This window comes from Poecilia formosa, unplaced genomic scaffold, assembly GCF_000485575.1.
Source record: "Poecilia formosa unplaced genomic scaffold, Poecilia_formosa-5.1.2 Scaffold297, whole genome shotgun sequence".
NCBI lineage: Eukaryota > Metazoa > Chordata > Actinopteri > Cyprinodontiformes > Poeciliidae > Poecilia > Poecilia formosa.
The window spans coordinates 377,259-383,102 of NW_006800236.1; the positions used below are offsets into that span (position 1 = coordinate 377,259).

At 35.5% G+C, this 5,844-nt stretch overlaps 1 long non-coding RNA gene across 1 annotated transcript; it reads left to right on the plus strand.

Annotated features, from left to right (window-relative positions):
* The first annotated feature begins 2,599 nt into the window (after positions 1-2,599).
* On the plus strand, positions 2,600-4,441 carry LOC107832926 (uncharacterized). Its single transcript, XR_001658652.1, has 2 exons — positions 2,600-2,846; positions 4,135-4,441. It is a non-coding gene; the product is annotated as an uncharacterized LOC107832926 (long non-coding RNA).
* Positions 4,442-5,844: the final 1,403 nt, after the last annotated feature.

Sequence of the window (5,844 nt, forward strand, 5' to 3'; positions counted from 1 at the left end):
CATTTGTACAACAGCATGTGGAATTGACTGTCAATCAGTGTTGCTTCCTAAGCGGACAGTTTGATTTCACAGACGTTTGATTAATTGGAGTTATATTGTGTTGTTTATGTGTTCCCTTTATTTATTTATTTATTTATTTATTTATTTATTTATTTATTTATTTATTTAAAGCAGTGTATATTTTTTCATGTCACCCCATTCTGATGTTGCCGAGGGTGACTGCTTAAATTGCTTTTATTAAAAACCTCTACCTGTATGTTTCCTTTTAAGGAAAAGGTTCCATGTTTCAACTTTACTATTTTGTCTCCATGGAGAACACAGATTGTTGCATCCAGGACACAACAAGAACCAGTCGGAAACTCCTGCAGTGTCTCCATGTTGTCTTTTCATCAGTTTTAGAGATTTGTCCAGACTTTGTGATTTCACTTTTTTTTGCAATGCTCCTTATTTTCTGTATATATTGATGCGTGGGTATAATATGTCATGTTTGTGACTTCACTCTGATTCATAATTTTCACTAACAGTTTAAAGGAAATATCTAAAATTCTGATAATGTCCTCAAGTGATACAGAAAGTTGCTGTAACCAAGTGGTTACGGTATCAGTTTCTACATGTTTGCATCAACTGATTTGCTTTGAGTTGAAATTTTCTGGATATTTTTTAGATCAGAGGTGGAAAACATTTAGAAATATTACAAAACCAACCTCATTTTACATACAGACATATATAATCGCAGTTGGAAAAAACAGACAAAACATCTATTGTGTCTGTGGTTTTATGTTACATCTCAAGTTCACATTTTTAACCAAAAAACATTAGCTCCAACTATGGCTCATTGTTTCTTTTGGACATAATGAAACCACTCGTCACCACTTCCTGGAAAATTTGTCATTTGCTCTCAAGATGGCCTCAAGCGTTACAGCTGACTTCACAGCAGAACATAAGAGATTTTAACAACGGCCACATTTAGAGACTGATTGCGTAATGTCTTTCCCCCTGCTGGAGTCAGATAACTGAAACCAGATCTGAAGAAGTGTCTCTTTATTTGGTAAGAGTTCTAGAGCGCAACCAATTTTCTAAATAGGGCATCAAAACCAATATTGAGGTTACACTGGTGCAATCAGCCGTCTCTTCGACCGTGGAAATTTGGGTTTGGATCACACAGAGTGATCAACCTCTCAGTGTGTGTCAAGTCCTAGTCTGACGTATTGGGCCAAAAAGTGATAAAAATATATATATATATTTAAAATAAACTCAAATTTCCTTTTTTAACATATTTGTTTTTCTTTTACCGAACTCTCATTATTATTATTTTTTAAATAAATCTAGCCTTTTCTACAATTGCCATTCAGCAGTGTACTCCCTTTATATTGCAAATGTGGAATAAAGAAAAACAACAGCAGCACCAAACTAGGAATCTGCTTCGCGCGTCTAAGCCAGCAGGGGGCACCCGAGGGTACTTATAGTCAAAATACAGGCCTCAAAGCAATAAAGAGGTCACTTAAAATTGCTATCTAATAGGTTTGATTAACAAAATAGACAAAATTTTAAATTCAAAATATTTTAATATTAAGATATTTAAAAAAATAATGTACATTTTGCAAATAAATGTCAACCAAAAGGAGAGGCAAAAGCATTGTAGCCAGTCTGGATAGTCTGGCGGAGACAGTTTATTACATAACACATGTCAATGTATTTATCAAGCAGCCATATTCAGTGATTAAGCAGGGGAAAATCAGAATGTCTTTGGGAAGTTGTAACTGGAAAATCAAGTTCTCCTGAAAGCACCTTGAAATGTTCTGTTGGCTCTGAATAAACGTTTTTTTTTTTTTTTTTTCTCTGACAGTTAATTGGCAGACCAGCCAAACCAGTGAGCACTTGGTCTCTGCGGTACTTTTTCTGTCTTAAACTGGACTTTAATCAATTCATTAGATTAGAAAAAAAAAAATATTGCTCCGCTGTAAAAACTGGGAGTGACTTTCATTCATGTTTAATGAATAACTTGGTGCGTATTTTACATAAAACAAACGAGATTGTAGCTTGATCAATCAAGTTTGGAGGAATTAAGATGCATTTTGCATGGATTTTGCAATCAGAGGCCTCCTAGTGGTGGGGTCATGATAATGTTGATAGAAAAAGAAATGTGTTAGCAAAGTTGCAAGTTTTCTGTTTCAGCATATTCCAGATTATGCAACTCTGTAAAGATCCTTCTAGTGAAGCCAAAACCTCAGTAACCGACACAGACTGTGAGGTTGGTGCGTTTTTTTCTGTTTCTGATCAAAGTGTGGATTGGACTTACTGTATTGATGTGGTTTTGAGCTTGAGGTCTTCCTCATAATTTTTTTTTTTTTTATGATAATGATGATTTAGAATTTTCAGCTCAAGTTCCCCCTGGAAAGAAACAAAAGTGAAAACTCAAGTTCTGCATCCTAAGGATGCTTTTAAATATAAAGCAACTTTCTTGTTTTTTTTTTTTTTCTTTTTACCTTAAAAGTTAAATTTGTGCTGCTTTTGACTACAGAACCATCAGACAACCTACATGACAAAATGTTTTATGTTCATTTTCTATCTGACTGAAATATATGTTGCAATTCTGGGATGTTTTGGTTTTACTTTTCATCTGTGTTCATAATTGAAGTTTTCATGTTAGTTTCTTTGTTCTGCATTTTACAGTGTGTAACTAAAATTGATTCTCTTTGGTTTTGGTCATTGCAGCCAATCAGCCACCTGTTTCTCATTTAGTAGTCAGGATTCCTGCGTTTCAGGCTCTAGAAATGGTTCAACATAAGAAAACACTGAAACTTTTTCATGCGGAATTCAAATATTAAGACATCAAGAAGTGGATGGTGAGTTAAAGTTCATGTGAAAATGGAAAGACTGATCATTAGGACACTAACACTAATCACAATCCAATTTTTTACAGTAATATTTGGTACTCATTAATAAATTTCATCAAACAGAATCAACCAAACTGAAGATCGCATGTTTGCTGCACTCAAATAATTGCATGCTATTTAGTTGAATAAGTTGGAGGGGAAAAAGCCTATTTAGGATCAAATGTAAAGAAAAGCTAAACAATTTTTTTTCCTTTTTCTTTTTTTGCACAATTTTCAGAAGATTTTAATTTTAGATTTTTTTTTTAAAGAAAATTCTGCCCTAAGTAATTTTAATCAACTATTATTTGTATAAAGAGCCACTTAACTCCAAATTGAAAACAAAAAAATACTTTATTGGTAATAAATACTACCTGAAATAAAATAAATATTTGTTATATAATAATATTAGAAATGACTGAGATGCATTTGCTTATATAATGTTTTATTCTGTGACACTTGTTTTGTAAAGCCACTTTATGTCGTTTTTAATCTGTTTTTATTTCGGGGTCTTTGTAGTTCATGTCCATATAATTTGAAATGAGGGAGCGGGGTTTACTCTGTGGGGCGGGTCTAGTCAGAGTGATGTGAGGCTCGCGCAGTTTGCAGCCTGAAGGTCGTGGATTCAAATCCCATCTAAGAACTCCTGCTTCCTCCCACGGTCCAGAAACACGACTGTTAGGTTAATTTAATTGTAAATAAGTGTGACTTGCACCTACTTAGATATGTGTGCTTGTTTGTTCTGTGTTGCCCTGCTGGGTGAACACTTCCTCTCACTTCCTCTTTCCTGAAGACTCATTTAGTGATTTAGTGCATATAAACATGTCTTAAGATGGTTTCCTGCAACATTTATTTGTCTGCTTGAACACATATGAATCAAATAGCTTGAGAACTTGCATGCATTTAGCTTGAGATGCATACAAAATGCACCTCAATTCCTTGAGAAGTACCTTGAGACCTTCTGCATGCAGAGAAGGTCATTCAGACTTTTGATTCAGGTAAATGGACCATCTAAATGTTGCAGGACTTTTAGATGGTGTAGGTTCCTGTTGAAATTAAATAGAAATTTCATTTGCATTTAGAGAACCTTCACATCCCAAAACAGGAAGCTTTAATTGCATTTATTTGACTACATTAAAAGAAACAGGACAATAAAATCTTTCTTAAGTCTAAATATTATGTTTTTTTTTAATTAATTCTACTTTCATTTCATTTCTGAAACCCTTCAACAAACAGATTTTCTTTGTTTATGTTTTCGCAGTCTGGTGTTCCCCGGACTCTAACTTCGACATTCCTGCTTATTTGCAGAGGAAGTACGAGGTCAAGAGCATCTGACCTGAAACCCCCTCCTCTTTACTTTTCAGCTGTGTAGCTTCCTTTTTCTTTTTTTATTTCTCCATCTATACATGCAATTCGTGCAGCCGATTGAGTTCACATATCTGTCAGATTATTTGTCCTCATCAGTTACAATGATTTTTGCTCAGGACTTGTGCAGACTTGCAGAATTTGGGGTCAAAAGAACACGTCGTCTCAGCACAATTCAGGGACTTTCAGTCCGAAAAAAAAAACATCAGCTATCAGCTAAGGCTGCATGTTCAGCAGAATACTTGCTAACAAGGGTTCAGTGACTAGCAAAAAACCATAATTACATATTACTTTCACTATGCAGAGTCGGTTGTTGTTAAAGAAAAGGTGGATGCTCTCATTGCTCTGTTTGGATAAGAGCTTAAATTTCTGCTAACGAGCATCTTTTCTTTTTATTCTAAGACCAAAACACTGAGATAAAATGCTGCTGTCCCAAATGTAGAGTTGCACACTTGTTGTTTACCTGCACAAATGATGGTTATTTTTCCCAGTCAGTCACGATGTCATGGTTTTGTGTGTTTGAACTGTGGTTATCGTGTTTCTGAAGGTATTCCCCGGCTCAAAGTTCAAACCTCCGAGACTGGAAAGCAGGATTTGAGAACAACGAGAAAACAAAGCTGCAAAATACAGAAATGTTTGAGCGTTGATCACTTTAGAAGCTATTGTATTGTATTGTATTGTATTGTTTGTTTGTTTATTTGTTTGTTTTTAAAATCTGTTTTCTTTTTTAACTGAAACTCAGAATACAGGTGTAGATTAGAATCTGAAAGCAGAATGCCTGGATCTTCTGAAGGATATTTAGGGGAACCTCCGCAGGTGATTTTCTTTGAAACTTCCTGAGTGAAAACTAGTTACCTGAAATGATAATAATCTGTGAAAAGATCCAACTCCTCCATGCCCTCCCCCAGTGATTGTTGTCTGGGGGAGGGCATAGGGAGGGCATGGAGGTCAAAAACAACCAATCAGAGCCAGGAGGAGGATCTTAGCGCTGTCAATCAGTTTCCAGGGAAACCGTCATCAGACGCTAACTACCCTTAGCCTTCGTAGTAGGCTAATTTGTGGTGAACAAGCATGAGAGTGATTGACAGCGCTGAGCCCCTCCTCCTGGCTCTGGTTGTTTCTGACTGGCGCATCTTTGCAGTTGGCAAAGGAGCTTTTTTTTTTGACAGATTATCTGTCTTATATTGTCTTGGCAATGATAACTTTAAGAAATATGAAACAAAAAAGACAGATTTTTAAAATAAAATCTTTAATACTGCAGCTTTAAGGGCGTATTTAAAATCCTATGAAAAAGTGTTTGACTTTGAAGTGACAACACTGTCTCTTCAAGTTTGACTTTAACTTACTGAGTGCTGTGAAAACTACAAACATAAAGGCCCTGTGTTGATAACAGAGTTATCTCATGACCCTGTGTTGATAACAGAGTTATCTCATGACCGCACCCCGCTCCTGAGGTCCTACGCAAATTATCTTGTAATCTTGAGCATTTCAAGTTAACATCAACAATTAGAAACATATAAGTTGCACTTTTGCAGAATATAAAACAAAAAAAAAATGCCTTAAACAACGAGCGAATTGAACAGACTGCTGCCCAAACTTAATAACA